Source organism: Cupressus sempervirens, chromosome 7, assembly GCF_028749045.1.
Source record: "Cupressus sempervirens isolate cs-2001-9-10 chromosome 7, ASM2874904v1, whole genome shotgun sequence".
In the NCBI taxonomy this organism is placed as follows: domain Eukaryota; kingdom Viridiplantae; phylum Streptophyta; class Pinopsida; order Cupressales; family Cupressaceae; genus Cupressus; species Cupressus sempervirens.
This window is the reverse complement of record NC_143124.1, coordinates 484,918,899-484,939,770: the sequence shown is the minus strand read 5'-3', so window position 1 is coordinate 484,939,770 and position 20,872 is coordinate 484,918,899.

Sequence of the window (20,872 nt, the reverse complement as noted above, 5' to 3'; positions counted from 1 at the left end):
ATATGCATCATTAATTCATTTTCTAGAAGATTCAACTATCAAAATGGTACCACAAGACCACACCATAGATCTCTTGTACATTGATCAAACAACATCTCATAAAACATTGTGGCTATTATGGCAATGTTAGAATATATTTGGGCCCCAAATGTATCATCTAGAGCACTAAGACCTGGAACAATAATCTCTATACCTCTCAAGATAACCAAAAGGTTTGGACCAACCATTCCCCACTTATTAGGATGTAGTACAAGGTAGGAGGATCCTCAAAGGAGATGTCCTAGCCCCTAGAAAATAACGACACAGTGGAAGCACAATAAAAATGCAAGATCTAATACTAAATTAAAATAATTTATTCATAAAATAATTGTTACATGCAATGTGTCAAGCTATAAGGCCTTCCTGATTATGGCCAAATACAAAAAATTACTATAATAGTTATGGAATATCCCTCAAGATCCAACCCAAACCCTTACTAGTCTAGATCCACACTCTAGTATAAACCTTCAAGGAAGATCTCAACTTGTGCTTGCAAGCTCGCCAAGAAATCTCCTTGTTTTCCAAGCCATAGCTACTAGACCTTCTCAAACTTTATCCAAGATCCAAGTGTAAACTTCCTCATATTTGGTGCTCCATCCACACACTTAGGAAAACTAGCCGTAAATCTCTTCCAACATTCACTCCTCCTCCTCTGAATGAATCATTCCATCATGAATAATTTTTAATGAATGAATAAAATACTCCACCACAATGCCTACTTATACAAATCTAAGCCACAAGTCAGCCTAGAATGCTAAAAAAGAACATTAAATACTTTAAGAGCCACAATTCAACCTCCAATAGCAATTAAATATCCAAAAATTGATACCAAAAAAAAATCACAATATCTCCTAGCTCTGATTGAATTAGAGCTTGTGCTTCAAAATGAAGGTATTAATTTAGGTCCTCTACAACTATGTAAGCTCACTAAGGCTGATTCATTAAGGATATCTTTGGATTAATCTCGAAAATCACACATAGAAACCCATCATGCAAACTACCAAAAATCGATACTCCAAGAGAATTGCGATATCTCCAAACCTATAATGAATTAGGACTAGAAATATTAACTAGAGATAGAAATCTAGGCCCTCTTCAATTCTCAAACTTTTTAGCCTCTAAATAATTGTAGAATATTAATTATATGGCATGTAAGAGGCACCAAAAACTAGAAAACATAGTTCTAGCAACAAGGTAAAATGACTCAAACTTCAACTCAATCCATTCAATCTTTATGCTATCATGAGGAAAGGTTCTCCAATGTGTCTCCAACACATCCCTAACCATGACAAGTAGAACTCCACCAAAATCCAAGCTCGATGCTCCTACATCATATTAATAGGTGCAAGGATGTCAATATGTCTAAAACTCCCTAATAATCATTCTAGGCCCTCCCCAAAATGACTTGGAAAAAATTGTATAATCTACATCATACTATAAATGAAATTTTGAAAATAATAATTTACAAAATTATAGAGGAAACTCATCCTTATATGGCCATCTATGATGTGTGGTATCCAACAAGGATATATAAATGGTGCAACAGTCTAATCCATGAACTTGGTAGATGAGTATCCTCTAACCCTATTCCTCTAAGTACAAATGGAAAACATAGTCATCACCATAGTGGCAGTGACATCTATATAAATCTTCCGATAGTTCATAGTGCCATTGATACTATGAGAAAGAGAGGAACAAAGAAACTCAATACTAATATAGTCATATGGGTTGCATGATGCAACTATATAAGCCATATGGTACAACACATGTCCCATAGAAGTAACCTTCTCCCAATTATAGAGGGTGGTGGAAGTCAAATGTGTTGAATCAAGGATCTCAAAAGCACAAGATAGTCTACCAATAGTATTTCTAAATAACTACACCCTGTCCTAATTAGAGTGTGTTTCTCTACATGTTGTACTAGACTGGGTAGTACCACCCTTGTTGGACACTATCCTCACTTGCATATGTAAGTGCAACCCTAGTAACAAATTCAATAATGTGTGATGTAAAGATGTAATATATCTATAAATTTCTAAGATATACATATGATAAAAATAGATTTTCACATGTATAAATACACATATACATACAATGTAAATTAAAATAATCAAGAAATTTAATTTAAAACATGTATATGTGTCAACAACATTAAATACATATGTGCAATATTTAATCAAATCCAAGTTGAAAAACTAAAAAATATATATCATTTTGAAACATATGTATATATCAACAATGTATAGCTCATCTATACAAACAAAAAAAATACATGTGTGATAAAAAATAATATAGAAGCTAATTTGAAACTAAGTATATATAAAGGTTAGTTACTAAATTTAAACAACTAAGTTAACTAGAAGTTTGAACAAGTTTTCTAGGTTTAATGTAGATCTAACTTTATATATACACCATGTCCTAATTAGAGTATGTTTCTCTACAAGTTGTACTAGAATAGGCACTATCACCCTTCTTGAACACTACCCTCACTTTCATATGTAAGTACAACCCTAGTAACAAATGTCATAATGTGTGATGTAAAGATGTTATAGATCTATAAATTTCTAAGATAAACGTATGCTAAAAATAGATTTGCACATGTATATATACACATATACATACAATGTAAATAAAAATAATCAAGAAATTTAATTTGAAGCATGAATATGTGTAGACAACATTAAATGCATATATGCACTATTTAATCAAACAACTGAAAAATATAGATCATTTTAAAACATACATATATATCAACAATGTATAGCACATCTATACGAACAAAAAATTATACATGTGCAATAAAAAAATCTAGAAGTTAATTTGAAACTAAGTATATATAAAGGTTTACTAAATTTAAACAACTAAATTAACTAGAAGTTTGAACAAGTTTACTAGGTTTGATGTAGATTTAACTTTATATATATATATATATATATATATACATACATATATACATATATATATACATATATATATACATATATGTGTATATATATATGTATATATATATATGTATATATGTATGTATATATATATATGTGTGTGTGTGTGTATATATATATGTATATACATATATATATATGTATATACATATATGTATATGTATATATATATATATATATATTTATATACATATATATATATATATATGTAAATACATATATATATATGTATATATATATATATGTAAATACATATATATATATGTATATATATATATATATGTATATATATATATATATTTTCATATATATATTTACATATATATATATATATGTAAATATAAATATCTATATATATATATATAGATATCTATATATATATATATATATATATATATATATATATATATATATATATATAGATAGATAGATAGATATCTATATATACCTACATATATATATATATGTATATGTATATGTATATGTATATATATGTATATGTATATATATATCTATGTATATATGTCTATGTATATATATATATATCTATGTATATATGTCTATGTATATATATATATCTATATATATATATGTGTATATATATATGTATATATATGTGTATATATATTTATATATATATTTATGTATATATATGTATATATGTATATATATATGTAATATGTATATCTATGTATATATGTATACATACATACATACATACATACATACATACATACATATATATGAACAACTAAACCAACTCTAGATTTTACACTATATATCTTAAAAGTTAGATATGTTATATTCTACATTAACTAAGTTAACTTCATCTAAAATAGAATGAACTAATGTTAAATATTACTATAGTTATCTACGTTAGATCTACATCTATGGGTAATTAAACTAAATTAAACTATATTATTCGATACATTTAATCTATCTAATATATCGTAACTAAAAATATATATAATTATTCGAACTAATAAATCTAACAAACTAAATAACTAATAAAAATACAGCTACCTCTTATGGCTAAAACAACTTAACCCGTTGCACAAATTTAGGATGCCACTACAATGAAAGTGACCCTCTAAGGGTCATAGTGCAATATATGTAGCTTTAATGGCTATAGCCAAAAGTGTTTTGGCTATAATAGTTTTAGTCATATCCATTCTACCAACTTGACCACATAGATGCCATGTGGAAGCGTGTATTTTTGGTCTTAAATATTACGAAAAAAATGCTTAAGGTTGTAACAGTGTTAGTTAACCTTACTAGATATCCTAGAGGGTGACACAAGTTTTTTCTTTTACCCTTTTAGAAAGATAAAAGTAATAACCATGTACTTGAAAATAATTTTTCGAAATGAATTCAATTCAACCCACAACACATAATGTTAAAGTGATTTTTTTACAACATATTTATAGATGTAAAAGATAACTAATTGTAGGCATTTTTGAATAGTAGATAGGTTGCATTGAATTTAGTCATATTATGGAGACTTTAATCTAACACACTTTGATTAATTCCATCAAATAGGAGCTCTCAGAGTTCAAATAATTAGATTTTCTTAAAAATATTAGTTTTTTGTTTTTTTTCAAAAACAAGTATGAGGATGTGCCAAAAATGTAACCGTCTACCATGAAATCAATCGATAGGCTCCATCAGTACATTTTTATGTTTTTTTGATCCACCAAGAATCATCCGAATCAGATCTTCCACAATGATTCCCGAAGAATCTAAGTCACATTTGAAAATAAGATTTAATAAAGAAAATAATCATTCAAATACCTATATGTCCAATCTCAATGAATAATAATATTAATAATTACCTATGTCTATGGATCCCTTTAAACTATGAAAAGCCTAATAATTTAATATTATATACCTTCCTCTAACAATCTATAACCCACTCATTTTTCCACATTTGACGATAAATGAAATGGTAACAAGAGTTCGATTAGTTACTACAAGTAAACTACAATGCTGAAACCACATCCCTTCTCCTATACTTAAAAATATTTCTCTATTAGGAGCTACAAGTACCCTTTCTAGGGAGTTCACCCTATTATATGTCATTTGTGCACTATTAAGAGTACACAAAATTTTTGTTACAAGATACCTCATTAGAAAATTTAAAAATTCTTCTGAGAGATTACCTTGTTAAAAGACCTACATAATGAGACTAGTTAAGGTCCACCTATTTAAGGTATTTTTGTGACTATAACTATTAAGGAATAACAAGTTGAACAATCTATCTAAAATATACTACCTTTATTTGATATCCTTTTTTCTCTACTAACTTGGTAGCTTTCCTTAGCTCAATATTTTCTTGGAAACATGATTACACTCTCAATAGTTACTCAAATTCTCACCGTTGTCTATTCTCTTTATTTTTTCTCTTCAAATAACAACATACACATTATCTATCCTTTCTGTCTCTTAATTTTCACTATCAATTTAAATTATAAAGTTGGCATGCCCGTACCATATTTAATTGACATATCCCTATGTTCTTTACATATTTTTTATCACCACCTTGATCAAAATTAGGTCATCTTATGGAATTTTGTACAGTAGTCAAAACACATTTGGCCTCTTCAAGATTCATTTTGATTCTTCCCACTATTCTTGCTTCAAACTCCTAACTACCAACTTATCACCACTCTTAGATTATTAATACCACATTATCATTCCTTATGTATTGACCACATTAGTCATACCAATCATAATTTTGATAATCATTAGAGTAAAAAAAAAAGATTGAATATTTCAAATTTTGATTCAATGAATACAAATTATATTATAAAGATAGTTTACAGTTTAGTAACTAAATAGTTGACAATTTGGTGACTATTCCAAAGTATTCAACAATTTTAAACTTCTTTCCAAAATTTTATTATGCTAACATTCCCCCACTTAATACATTGATCCTAAATATATCTAACCCACCTTACTTTAGGAACAACCCCTTAAGACTTATATAGAAAAATTTATTTAATACATAATTTGAGTACATATTTTAAGACAATATATTTTTGAAATACTAGACCATGAGCTATGCAAGGTTCCATAAAGATATACTATGACCCTCAAAAAAGTGTACCTTCAAGCTATCCTCATAACCTTTCATTTCTAAATATAAAGGCTTGGATTAATTGATAGAAATCCCTAAGTAATGCGATTGATCTCTATTATTTTGTAGTGATTGTGAAAAGGTAAAATTATTGATCAGACACTCTAAAGTGCTCTTAAAAAATGTCCACATTGAGCTCAATATCAAGTGCTAAACCTATCTCAAAAATGAATCTTGCACAAAACATGTATGCTTCATATCCCTCATCACCAAAAAAATAAATAAATATAAAACTAAAATTGCAAAAATTCTTCTCATGGAAAGAACCATCCTAAAGTTAAAAGATGACTTTAGATAATGGAAGTTCCTCCTATTGCCTTTAAGATCAAATTGTCTATTTGTGGCTCAACACTTAGTCAATTGATTACTTTTCTAATGAGCTCTAAAGTTTCTACCAAGATTATTATTCACTCAGTAGTGTTAACTAAGTGTTTCAGTTGCTCTCGAGCTATATATTTAGTATATAGTTCATGTCAAGCTTTATAGTATCTAATGAGCACTTGAGATAGTTTATAGTGTTTTCCAAGTTCCATAGTGTTTACCAAGCTTTTGAGGCAATGCACAATGTAAACGAAGCATAGCCATGACTACCAAGCTATTCAACAGAAGTGATGACGACTAGTGTTAACTGAACTCTATAATGTTAACCAAGTTCTACAGTGTCTATTGAGCTCATAGTGTTAATGATGTGAATCTAGTGTTGATCGAGTGATGCAGTGTCAATTGAGTGATTCAGTTGCTACCAAGTTTCTCAGTGTTCACTAAGTCACATGGTGTAGACTGAGTTTGAGCTAGTTGAAGTGATTAGTATGGATTGAGCTTCCATGTTAATCTAGTGCCAATGTTTTATGAGCATTGATAGTTGTTGTTGACTGTTAGAAAATCACCAAGTTTGTCTTTAGAGCTTAAGTTACACCAGTTGGCCTAACTTTGTGAATTATGATTAATTTGGTATTGTAGTTGACTATATATATATATATATATATATATATATATATATGTATGTAGATATCTATATATATGTATGTAAGTATATATATATATATATATGTATGTATATATATATATGTATATATATATATGTATGTATATATATATATGTATATATATACATATATATATATACATACATACATATATATGTATGTATATATCTATATATATGTATGTATATATATATATGTATATATATACATACATATATATATATATACATACATATATATAGATATATACATACATATATATAGATATACATATACATATATATATACATATACATATACATATACATATATATACATATATATACATATATACATACATATATACATATATACATATATATATACACATATATATACATACATATATACATATATACATATATATATATATACATATATACATATATATATATATATATATATATATATATATATATATATATATATATATATATATATATATATATATATATATGTATATAGTGTTAATGTGTTGTATCACATCAAAAAGGAAGAAGATGAGAAGTGAATAAGAGCGTATGAGTAAAATTGAAGGAAACAAGCAACATATGGTACACCAAAGGTTTATCTATCACAATAAGGTGATCATTATAATTCAAGGAATCTCAACCAGCAAATCAAAGTTGTAGATCAAAGATCAACTACTGATTCCTCCTAATAGGTGCATCAATCAAATCCTTTAATAGGGTAGACTTAACAATCTTTTGTAAAATCTCTTAACTGAGTGCATACTTCATTATATGTTTGTAAATCATTTAACAAGGTGGACCTCATAGGGTAGATCACTAGAAGTGATCAATTGTAAGCCTTAACAAGTTAACTTTATAATGTAGTACTAAACCTTGTAGGTCTCATCCCACCCCATTTTTTCTTTCTAATTGGAAAGTTTCTAGGTTACCATTCCTTGTGTCAAAGTGTTATAAATATTTTATTCCTTTCATTCCTTCATACATGCAATTAGATAAGAATATTATATGAAGGATTAATTAGTGAATTAAGATAAAGTTTTATTTGTTCATGATTCACCCCTACCCTCTCTGTAAACAATTGTTTCTATTTTGAGTGTATCTATAGCCAATATAATGATAGTTGAGACTTAGTCTCAATCAAGTGCTAAAGTTTCAAATAAGGGTAAAGAAAAATTTTCATTAGAAAAGGGTAAAGGGGAAGAAATTAATCTAGATGAGGATATTGTTATTCCAAATTAGGATATCTCTAACCACACTCCTAATCAAATGGACACCCTGGGTGAAATTTTGAAGAAAAAGGCTAAGCAACATAAGCTTAGAGAAGAGTTGAAAAAGAAAAATCAAGTCCTTGAGGACATAAAGAGCATATTTGTTTATGCTCTAAGTATTGATGTTGATAGAAAGCAACCTATTCTAGACCAATTAGCTAAAATTGTCCACAAGTACAATGATGAATTGAATGGACAAGAGAAACTATTGTTAAGAGCTGAAAAAAAATTGAAAACAAAGTCTTGGAGCAAGTTGCACTGAAGATTGCAATAAACCAAGCATAACTATCTAACATTCTTACTACATTGGAAACATCTACCAGTAATGTTGTTTCATTTTATGTCAAACTAAGTGCGACATCTATCTTGACAAAGGAGATCAAGAATAAATTGTCCAATATAGTTGAGGATATGAACAAAAGTGCACACCAACTATCACTTGATTTGAGCTATAGTTTTTTACATTACACAAGGATCATATATCTAACAAATCTATAGGAAAAAATATTGAGGGAAGAAGTCAGAATTAGGGCCACACTTGCAAAAAATTAGAGAATGATTCTTCAAAACATGGATGCATTGTAGAAACACATTTCACATGCAAAGACTCTCATCCATGATAATAACTTCTCCATATTGTGATATTGCTATCATGATTTAACTGTGTGATTTTTTGAGTCGAACTCATTGACCCATGTTTCAAGAGTAATGATTCAACATGAATCTATATCTCATGAGAATAAATGGAACACTTAACATGCATTGGATCTAGGTGACGTTCACAGGGGCAAAGCACCGAGACTTCCCGGGAGGTCACCCATCCTAGTACTTCTCCAGCCTGAGTGCGCTTAACTACGGAGTTTCCTCCATGCTTAAACCTAAAGCTTTGGGTTCCAAGCTTTGGGTTTAACCATGGAGGAAACTCTGTAGTTAAGCACGCTCAGGCTGGAGTAGTACTAGGATGGGTGACCTCCTGGGAAGTCTTGGTGCTTCGCCCCTATGAGCATCACCTAGATCCAATGCATGCTAAGTGTTCCATTTATTCTCATGAGAGATGGATTCATGTTGAATCACTACTCATCAAACATGGGTCAATGAGTTTGACTTGAAAAATCACACAGTTAAATCCGGATAGCAATATCACAATTTGACTTGCTATGGAAATTATCTCCTACTTATCAACTTCTCTATAGCTGACCACATGATGGAATTATCAAAAAGGTATAGATAGCCTTGCATGCAGGTAAGGTATTAGAATAGAATTAGGATAAGACTATGGCACTAATTTTGAAGGTGCATTCTAAATTCTTGTCACATTTTGGTATCAACTTGTAGATATTATACAACTTTGGCATTTATGTCAAAAAGGGGGAGAAGTAATATGCAAAGGGAGAGAAGTTTATACAGATATATAACAAGGATTAGCTATATAGAATGCTATTGATAAAGGGGAAAATATCACTATACACCAAATTTATGTAAATAGGAGATATATATGTATGTTGGAGTAGTATAGTAATATGCAGATACAAGTATATATACCAGATAAACAGAAAACATTTTTACAAAAGAAATTTTAAAAAATAATAAAATGGAGTATTTTACTGATCTACAACATCAGAAAGTCAAAATCAAGTTAAAGATAGAAAATGATAAGTAAAGAAACCATTTGACATATAAATTTGAGTATTTTGATTTTTTGTATGATAAGTGTTTTTGTCACTAGTGCTAATGGGGGATATTGTTGACATTATGGTCGATTTGTCTATCAATGACTCAACACTTAGTCAATTGGTTACATTGCTACTAAGCTCAATAGTTGCTATTAGGCTTATCATTCACTCGTCAATGTTAACCAAGTGTTTTAGTTTCGCCGAAGCTATGTAGTTAGAATGTAGTTCATGTCAAGCTTCATAGTGTCTACCGAGCACAATGTTAGTGTTTTGAAATGTCATAGTTTTAAATTACCCCAATGAGAATAGAATACATCTAGGCAAAACTACTTCCCATCTCCAACATATCCTTTTAGACACTAGGCCAACTATAAGGCTAGACCCTTCTTCTACTTCAAGCATTGCAAAACCTAGGTAGGTGGTGTTGGAAGCATGAATTTTGATGATATTCCTATGGAGGAGTATTGTAGATATTCTAATATGATGATATGTTACATTCATGATTGAGTTTGTCACTAATGTCAACATAGAAGTCTTCTATGGTATTTGACAGAAGAATAGTGAAAAGATCAACCTGGTACATATGACTAGTTGAGTATTCCCATTATCTAAGGTTATGAGAGACACTTCTAAGTATCTAGTATATGGATTTAATGTCAAATGAAAAAATGATAAGTCTAGAAGATGTTTTGTAAGTTTTGGTGATGTATGTTCTCAGATAGAGTTTATAGAGGCATATTTTGGTAAAATTCTCATATCTCTTAGCACAATGTTCATTTTGAGAATTGAGGCTGATGATATAAAGAAGACATGTTGGTGATGACATGGCTAAGTTTTATCATCATAATATTATGTGTACAGAAAGATATTCAAATTGCAAAGTGGGAGATTAATTTTATTGCTAAGTATAACATGTTCTTAATGTGGTCCTATAATGATTAATTGAGAAGGTCTAATAGCCAACTTAGGGAATTTCTTTATGGACTTAGTATAAAGGAAGGACATTTTCCTATCTCATAGTAGATGGAATTGGATTGTTAAGAAGAAATTATAAGCAACAGAGAGAGCAAAATGAAAATTTGAGTAGAGTAGAGTGGAAGTGAAGGAAACTTCATTGCCGAGCTTTGTTGATTGATTTGAGGTTCATGACCTAATAAAAAAGGTTTGACATTGATTGGTTCAGTTGATAGAAAAAGGGAAAGAGGGACATAATAGTAAACTACATGTTTGAGCAGTGAGCTCTTCTTGTAGTTGAAATTGCATGTTTGGGTAGTGGGCACTTCTTGCATACATTGTACTACAACTCCTAACAAGGTTGGAGTCTCCTAAAAGGGATTCAAAGTCTCCTAATAGGGAGTCACATGTCGTAAATGTTGTAACAAACTCCCAACAGGGTCCATCCTCTAACAACGAATATTTATATTAGTATATCATCTTCTGGGCATAATTTGCACCAGGGTTTTCCCTTTGATCAAGGGTTTCCCTAGTTTGCATATCTAGTGTAATTATCTATGTACATCTTATTATGGTTTCTATTTACTATGGTTGAATGGTTAAGTTTGTTTAAAGAAGATAAATGTTTTAACTATTGGATAACTGATTCAGACCCCCCCCACAAGTTATCTTGGTGGGCTATTCTTTCTAACAATTGGTATCAGAGCATCACATTGTTGAAGATAAAGTTTAACAACTTTGGAAGATCTATGGTGAGCATATTCAAGAAAGATAGTCCTACATTTGACAAAAGAAAATTTGACACTCGAATGGTGGAAATTCCTGGTGATTTATCAGATTTTTTCAAAGAGTAGAGTTGAGTTTTTAGATCCAAAATCCTTCTATTGTATACCAAAGAACACTAGCACAAGAAAAGATAGATCTAGATTAGAAGAATATATAAAGATAAAGGAAGGTATTGATCTACTTACAAAGAGAGAACTAGAAGGGACAACCTTTTTTTTTGTTGGAAATGTAATGATTTTGGTCATTTTTCATTTACATGCCCCAAGAGAGTAAGCAAAACTAGTAAGAGTTCACTTTCTAAGGAAAATGAAGAATTTAAAGCAAGTATGGAAAGATTCTTAAATGATTGTGATAAGGATAATTTGGTTAAGAAATAGGAAGTATTAGAAGAGATAGCTTTGGTAACTATTGTTGATCCAAAGGCTAACCATTAAAATGTGGAAGTTATCATTAGTAATGATTTGTAGAATGGGAATCAAATTGAAGAGAAAAGATTCAATCCTAGAGTAGAAGAAAGAGTTGAGTTGAAGACCCCTAAATAGAATGGCATTGCAGAGAGAAGAAATAGGTTAGTTATAGAAGTAGCAAGAGCTATGTTAGATGAGAATAATGTATCCAAGATGTTTCAAAGAGAAGTTGTGAATACAATAGTCTACACTATGAATAAAGTGCAAGTCAAGAAAGACACAAAAAAGACTCCTTATGAACTATGGTTTGGTCACTCACCTATGGGTATGATGCAGTGCAAGGCTGGAGAATCCCTAAAGGAGATGTCCTAGCCCCCAAAACTAACACCCCACAGTGGAAACACAACACAAAACAAGAATAATGGAGGATCTAATACCAAATCACAACTCTTTATTCATAGATATAAATGATTACATGTAATATGTCTGAATATAAGGCTTTTTGGGTTATGGCCAAATATAATAGCAATGACAATAATAGTTATGCATGATCTCTCAAGATCGTATCCAAACCCAAGCTAGTCTAGATCCAAGCTCTAGATAAGAACACCAACAATAATCCACACTTGTATCCACAGGTCCACCAAGAGGCCCTCTGGTTCTCAAGTCGTAGCCCTAGCTCTTCAAAATTCACATCCACTTCTTCCCTAAAAACCTCCCCCTAAAAGACTCAACAAGACCCTTATTTATACTTGCAAAAATGGCTTACAGAATATTCTAGAACATACAAAATAGGAAGGCTGACCCAATAATGGTCAGGATGCATCCCAAGAAAAGATCTTAACATAAATATCATGATCAAAATAAGTTCTACAAGTTGGCTCACAAAAATCACATCCAAATGCTAACACTCAACATACATAGGAAAACTTGGTGCATGAAGAATCACTTGACATACACTGGGTAACTTGGCACATGAAGAGTCACTCGACATACACTAGGGAACTCAGTAGCAACTGGAACTCGGTAGCAACTAGCACTTGGAAGAAACTGGAACTTAGTAGCAACTGGAATTTGAAAATAACTAGAGACTAGAACTTAGTAATAACTAGAAACTAGAACTTAGTAATAGCTATCACTCGACAATAACTGGAATCAACAACTACTAGCACTTAGTAGTAACTGGTAGAATGAACAAAAAAATGCAAGATTACAAAGAAAACCTAGGATGCTCCTACATTAGATACCCTAGGTTCACAAAGTTGTTCTAATAACTGGAAGAACATCTTCTAGGATTCAACACATAAATCCCAAACTATTTCTTTGCATACAGATCCTCCAAATCTTCAACTTGTACACTCTTTCCATTGTTCTTCTTCTACATCTTCACATCCATTTGAGGTGTGCTACAAGTCTACTTTCCATACCAATCTCCAACCTTCTCAAGATCTGCCAACTCAACTTAGCTACCAATACTCAAGTTCTTCCTTTTGAGCTCTTCATTCTACAAAGGAATCAGGGAAAACTTCCTGCCACCTTTCTCAATAGTAAACACATTCTTGACACAATCACATGCACAACCCTGTAATCATACTACCAAGGTCTACCAAGCAACACATGACAACTGTTCATGTCCACAATGTCACACAACACTTGATCCTTATATTGCCCAATCTAGAAATCAACAAGGCATTGCTCCCTCACTTCTAAAGCATGTTCACCTTGCAACCAACCAATCCTATAAGGATAAGGATGTCTCATTCTCTTCAAACGAAGTTTCTAAACCATCTCTTCAGCAACAAGGTTATTAGTACTACCACCATCCACAATAACCTTGTAGACTTTATGATTTGATTTAGGACTTATAAGATTATGACTTAATCCTAACGTTCAGATTTAATTTCTCGATCCAAGTAGTGCATGTGTGGCTATGTTCCTTAAACCTTTGAAATTATAGAGAAGAGGATTAAAGAATTGATATAGAGGAATTTTAACCAATTATGTGCAATTAAATAATGTTTTAACAGAAGCAAATTAATGTAATTGAAAAATGTAATAAAAGAACATCACATAACTGATAGAAAGGGAGATGAGAAAAGAGGCACAACATGATTGTATTTCAGAGTTCACCCTATTAGGACTATGTCTCCAAGTCCAACTCTAATGGTGGACCAATCCAATTAACTCCAAATCAAGTACAATGTATTATAGGACGAATCCCTTGTAGAACATCAGTGTAATATTTCTTAAATGTTTAGGACTAAAAACACGTCCTCCAAATATTCCTCTCTCCTCTGCAATATTCATCCTTTTGGTTTTAGAATAATTCCTCATCAAATTCTCTATCAATTCTCTATGTTCAAAATGAACCTATTCCTCTCTTTTTATAAATAAAATTTCCCTAAAATGGCCTATAACAAAAAATTACAAAAATGGGGCATTTAACAAGTTAAAATTCATAATTACCCCCTTGCCTTTTTTATAATTTGGCATTATAACAATTTTTGGGGATTAAAAAATTTAACAACTTAACAAAAACCCCTATTTTAAATAAGGATCGATTGATTGTATAATCTTAAATAAGATATTTGCCATATATATATTATAAACTATTGCCACCATAGTGAAATCCACTCATTTTAGTGAGCCACTGGTTGCGAGTTCAACCCCCAATGCTGGCTTCTTGTAATAGAATTGACTGCAAACAAAACTTAAATAGGTAATTACACATTATAGTTTTAAATGGAATTGAGGTCCCAATGGCCACTTGTCGATTTGGGAGAGAGGTGGTTAAGGGTTCGAAACTCATTAAAAACTGTTGTTGAAACAAACCAAATGCCTTCCACCAACTAGTGCTGACATGGACTACCACATTGGATGTTGACGAAATTGCTTGCCACGTCAAAAAATAGGGGTGAGGTGTCACGTGGGCTTCTGGCCATACACATGGCACCTAATTTTTTTGCCTCATAGAATGACATATGTCAACTTCTGACTGGCTATTGAACACTATGATGACATCATCCATATGGTCATGCCACATCATCAACCACTTTGGCCAACTAAACTTTGACTGAGCATAACTTTTGCATACGAGCTCTAATTTTGATGAAATAAAATTTTTCGGAAAGCTCTTGATGAGATCTTCATTTTGATGTCCACTTTGACCAATTTTGGAGAGTTAACATTTTTTCCTTTCTAATTGCCTTTGAACAAGGTTTTATCAACCTTTAACTGGCCATATCTCGAGCATATAGACTCATTTTTTGCTTGTTTGAGTTGAATTGGATTAGAATTTCAAGGACTTCAATCTGATGCTGATTATTGGAGCTTTGGAGATACTTCACAATTTAGTGAAAATATCCTTCAAATCAAGCCTCCCCACTAAAAAGAAGCTTTTAGACCTCTAAAAGTTTACTTTTACATAGAATGCAAATGGGGGCATATTTTCCTTGTCCTGTATCATCTGTATAAACCGTTGGAATTCTAAATATTTGAAGCATCAAACACATTATGAAGAATGACATGACATTGTTAATACAACCAACCATACATCCACCAGTTTCCACAAAAAGTATCAACATTTTGGACCTCTCGTATAGAGAAATCATTAGAAAATGAACTTGTGAAATCCTCTTTTACCATCGCTGGATGAAGACTTGATTCTGCTTGCACCTAATCCTCACTAGCTATTGCAAACATGAGAGTCAGTTTACTACTTGCATTAAAAATCATTTTCAAATGTACTATGTTTATAATTGATCCTGCATTCTTCATGTGATGAGCTTTTATAATGTATTCAATTCCATCCTTAAACAAAGGATACTTGTTATGTTCCCTATAGAAGATAGCTTTCCTATCCTATAAGTATGGGCTACCCAATACAATCCCACAGATGTCAAGTGGAACCACATCAAAATCAACCTCATCTACAAACTTAGATGTTATTGTAAATCTTAACTTACATTGCTTAGTAACTCAAAATCTATTATCATTGTACACCTAGCCTAATGGATAAGGTCTCCTATGTAGCTTAGTTTCCAATCCCAGCTGTTTAACAATTTCTTCTAAAATTAGATTAACTTGGGATCCACTATCTATCAATGTGCCTATTTTAGTGTTCTTTGAAATCACCCTTATATGAAAAAGTTCACTCCTTTTACTATCTTTAGGAACAAGATGACTTTTAGAAGTAGAATCACATGAAACATCAGTGGTAGAATCAACATAAGCTTTACCTTTTAAACCCATTGCTGATATTGTTGCTTCATCACCAAAATCTGATCCAAGATCCAAAATAGCAACCATAGACATTTTCTTACCCTTACGATCCTTAAACCACTTAGGTTTCAACTTTACATGCAACTTCCAACACTTTTCTTTTGCATGTCCTTTCTTCTGACAATGTTCAAACAAGTAGGCTTGTCACGTTCCTCTTTCATTACTGTGGCTAACTTCTTTCCTTTCTTGATGTTGTCAGTGGGAGAAAATTCCTTCTTTGAACTAAAACTCATGTTTCCTCCACCTACTTCAATTTGAGTCACTTGAACACATACTTCATCAAAATTAGGACTAAACATCAATATTGTATGCTTCAAATACAAATGCATTCCACCTATATACTTGAATAAAGTATCTTGTGTATATAGAGGAATTCTAAGAGTTAATTCTTTCTTCCTAAACACCTGTGTATACTCTTGCATAGACTGTCCTTTACCTTGCTTGAGATTTCTCCAATCCATAATGGCTTGTTGTAGATAACCCAATGGATAAAATTGTTTCTTCAAAGTAGAAGTAAATTCATACCAAGATGAAATGATTTTACCATGTGCAATAAGATCATCCTAGATCGTACACTCCCACCAGACTAATGTAATACCTCCCATTCCGAGAGTAGCTAGCTAGATTTTAGAAGAGTCATCTAGAATCTTTTGAACCCTACAATACACTTTGACCTTCTTAAGATAATTATCCAATTTCTCTACATCCAATTCACCACTATATATAGGAAAATCAAAGTTAACATCCAATTTTAACAAAGTACATTAACATGCTTAGGGTTCTTTGAAGATTAAATAAATAAAGAAGTTGATGAAGACAAAGATGAAGGTTTTGGAGGGTCACTACCAGCTCCTACTCCTTTACCTTTCACATCTTCAAATGAAGATTTTGCTTCCTCCTTCTTAGCTTTATTTTCTTTCCTCAACTATCATTCATGTCTCTTTAGGAGAAGAATGTTCACCAAAGCCTTTAGTTCCACAAAAGATCTCTAGAATGCTTCTGCATCAAACTCAAGAACATGTTGTTCGGATTCCATCTTTGATCGAGGAAAAGTCCTTCTTTTTCCAATTTCTAGATTGAACCCTTCAAGTTCACCTTCTCCTTTTTTTAATCTCAACCTAGTTAACATTCACCACCTACAATTTTTCTAGAAATAGGCTCTGATACCAAACTTGATCTAATTTAGGACTTATAAGATTATGACATAATCCTAACAATCAGATTTAATTTCTTGATCCAGGCAGTAAACGTGTGGCTATGTTCCTTAAACCATTGAAATGACAGAGAAGAGCATTAAAGAACTGATATAGAGGAATTTTAACCAATTATGTGCAATTAAATAATGCTTTAATAGAAGAAAATTAATGTAATTGAAAAATTCAATAAAAAAACATCACATAACTAGCAAAAAGGGAGATGAGAAAAGAGGCACAACATGATTTGATTTTAGAGTTCACCCTATTAGGACTACATCTCCAAGTCCAGCTCCAACTCGGTGGACCAACCCAATTAACTCCAAATCAAGTACAATGTATTATAGGACCAATCCCTTGTAGAACATCACCATAATATTTCTCTGATGTTCAAGACTGAAAACACGTCCTCCAGATTTTCTTCTCTCCTCAACAATATTTGTCCTTTTGGTTTTAGAATAATTCCTCATCAAATTCTCTATGAATTCTCTATGTTCAAAATGAACCTATTCCCCTCTTTCTATACATAAAATTTTCCTAAAATGGCCTATAATTAAAAATTACAAAAATAGGGCATTTAACAAATTAAAATTTGTAATTACCCCCTTGCCTTTTTTACAAATTGGCATTATAACAATATCTGGGGATAGAAACATTTAACAACTTAACAAAAACCCCTATTTTAAATAAGGATTGATTGATTGTATAATCTTAAATAAGATATTTGCCTTATATATATTATAAATTTTTGACACTGTAGTGATATCCACTCATTTTAGTGGGCCACCGGTTGCAAGTTCAACCCCCACCGCCAACTCCTTTAAATAGAATCGGCGACAAACAAACCTTAAATAGGTTATTGCGTATTATAGTTTTAAACAGAATTGATGGCGCAACGGCCACTTGCCGATGTGGAAAAGAGGTGGTTAAGGGTTCAAAACCTATTAAAAACTTTTTTTGAAACAAACCAAATACCTTCCACCAACTGGTGTTGACATGGACTGCCACGTTGGATGCCGACAAAATTGCTTGCCATGTCAACAAATGAAGGTGATGTGTCATGTGGGCTTCCAGCCATACATGTGGCACCCAATTTTTTTGCCTCATGTCAACTTCTAACTAGCTATTGAACACTATGATGAAATCATCTGTACAGTCATGCCACGTCATCAACCACTTTGGTCAACTAAACTTTGACTAAACATAACTTTCACGTACGAGCTCTGATTTTGATGAAACAAACATTTTCGAAAAGCTCTCAATGAGACTTTCATTTTGATGCCAACTTTGACCAATTTTGGAGAGTTCAAAAATTTTCCTTTCTATCTACCTTTGACCAAGATTTGACCAACCTTTGACTGGCTATATCTCAAGCATATAGACTCCTTTTTTTGCTCGTTCGAGTTGCATTTGACTCAAAAGTTGGAGGACTTCAATCTAATTTGATTGTTGGATTTTTGGAGATACTTCAAAATTTAGTGAAAATATCCTCTAGATCACTTTACCATCTGACTTAAAACAAGTGTTGAACAAACTAGTTCTCTAACAAAAATCCAATGTCCTCTCACCAACTAGCACTCGTCGAGCCAGCAAACTCTCTCGTTGCTCCAACTGACTTCCCTGGACTTCAACCTCATTCACAACAACAACTATCCTAAAAATCAAACATTCAAAAGATTTATGCCCTTCTTGACATAACTTGAAACAATTACCTCTAAATCCACCTCCACCCACCCTCTTTTTCTATTCAACAAGTTTTGGTTCACTTTCTTTTTTTGGTTTAGCTTGTGCTAAACTATCCTGCTTCTCCTTCCCTTAGGAATTACCTTGATTCTTTCTCTTTAGCTTCTCCTTTACCCTCAAAAAATACTGATAAGAATCCTCAACTGAAGAAATATTCAGTTACCCACCTCATCCTGAATATTAAATCTCAAACCATTAATATACCATGCTGTCTTCTCTTTTGAAAATTCTCTATGACTAGATCGAATAGTTAACTTCTAGAACTCCTCTGTATAATGTTTCATAGTGACATCCTTTTGTTTTAGATTCTATAACCTCTTAAACAACTCAAGTTCATAATCATCAGGAATGAACTTAGCCTTCAACTTAGTCACCATCAATTTCCATCTAGTGATCTTCATTTCACCTTCCTCTTCTTTGTCTCTTTGCAGTTCCTTCCACAAAAGAGTAGCATGTCCCTTCAAATTTGTTTGTGCCAACCTCAATCTAAGTGGATCCTCAATATCCTTAAGCTCAAAGTAGTCTTCTAATTCACTAATCCAATCAATCAAGTCTTATAGATTGAAAGTACTTGAGAAATTAGAAACTTCCATCTTGTGCTTTAGCTTTAACTAAGATCCAGGTCTACAAGCCCTATTTTCCATAGGTCTCTCTACATGATCAATTTTTTCCTCACCACTAGATCTAGTAGCTTCAAGGTCTTTAACAACTTCCTCATAACTTCCTTCAATACCCACATGCCTAGGTACACCACCTAAAGCACTTACAATTTTAGTAATCATGTCACTCTTCATCAATGCAATCTCAGATTTGAACTCTGCTCTCATCTTCTCTGAGATTTGTTCTTCTATAGCATCACTAAGATCAGAAATTTCCCTAGGGTCCAATCTTCTTGGAGGCATCTTCAAAATTTTTAGGAAACCCTAAGTAACAAATCCACCACCCAAAAGATCAATCAACTACAAGATCAACCTTTGTCAATCCAAGTCCTAGTGCAAACTACCTCAGCTTTGGTGATTTGCCTACACACTTAGGAACAACCTTTGCTCTGATACCACCTAATGCAGTGCAAGGCTAGAGAATCCTCAAAGGAGATGTCCTAGCCCCTAGCACTAAAACCCCACACAAAAACATAACACAAAACAAGAATAATGCATGATCTAATACCAAATCACAAATCTTTATTCATATATATAATTGATTAAATGCAATATGCCTGGCTGTAAGGCCTTCTAGGTTATGGCCAAATACAATAGCAATTACAATAACAATTATGCAAGATCTCTTAAGATCCAATCCAAACCCAAGCTAGTCTAGATCCACACTCTAGATAAGAACACCAAGAAGAATCCACACTTTTATCCACAAGTCCACCAAGAGGTCCTTTGATTCTCAAGCTGCAGCCCTAGCTCTTCAAAATTCACATCCACTTCTTCCCTAAAAACTTCCCCCT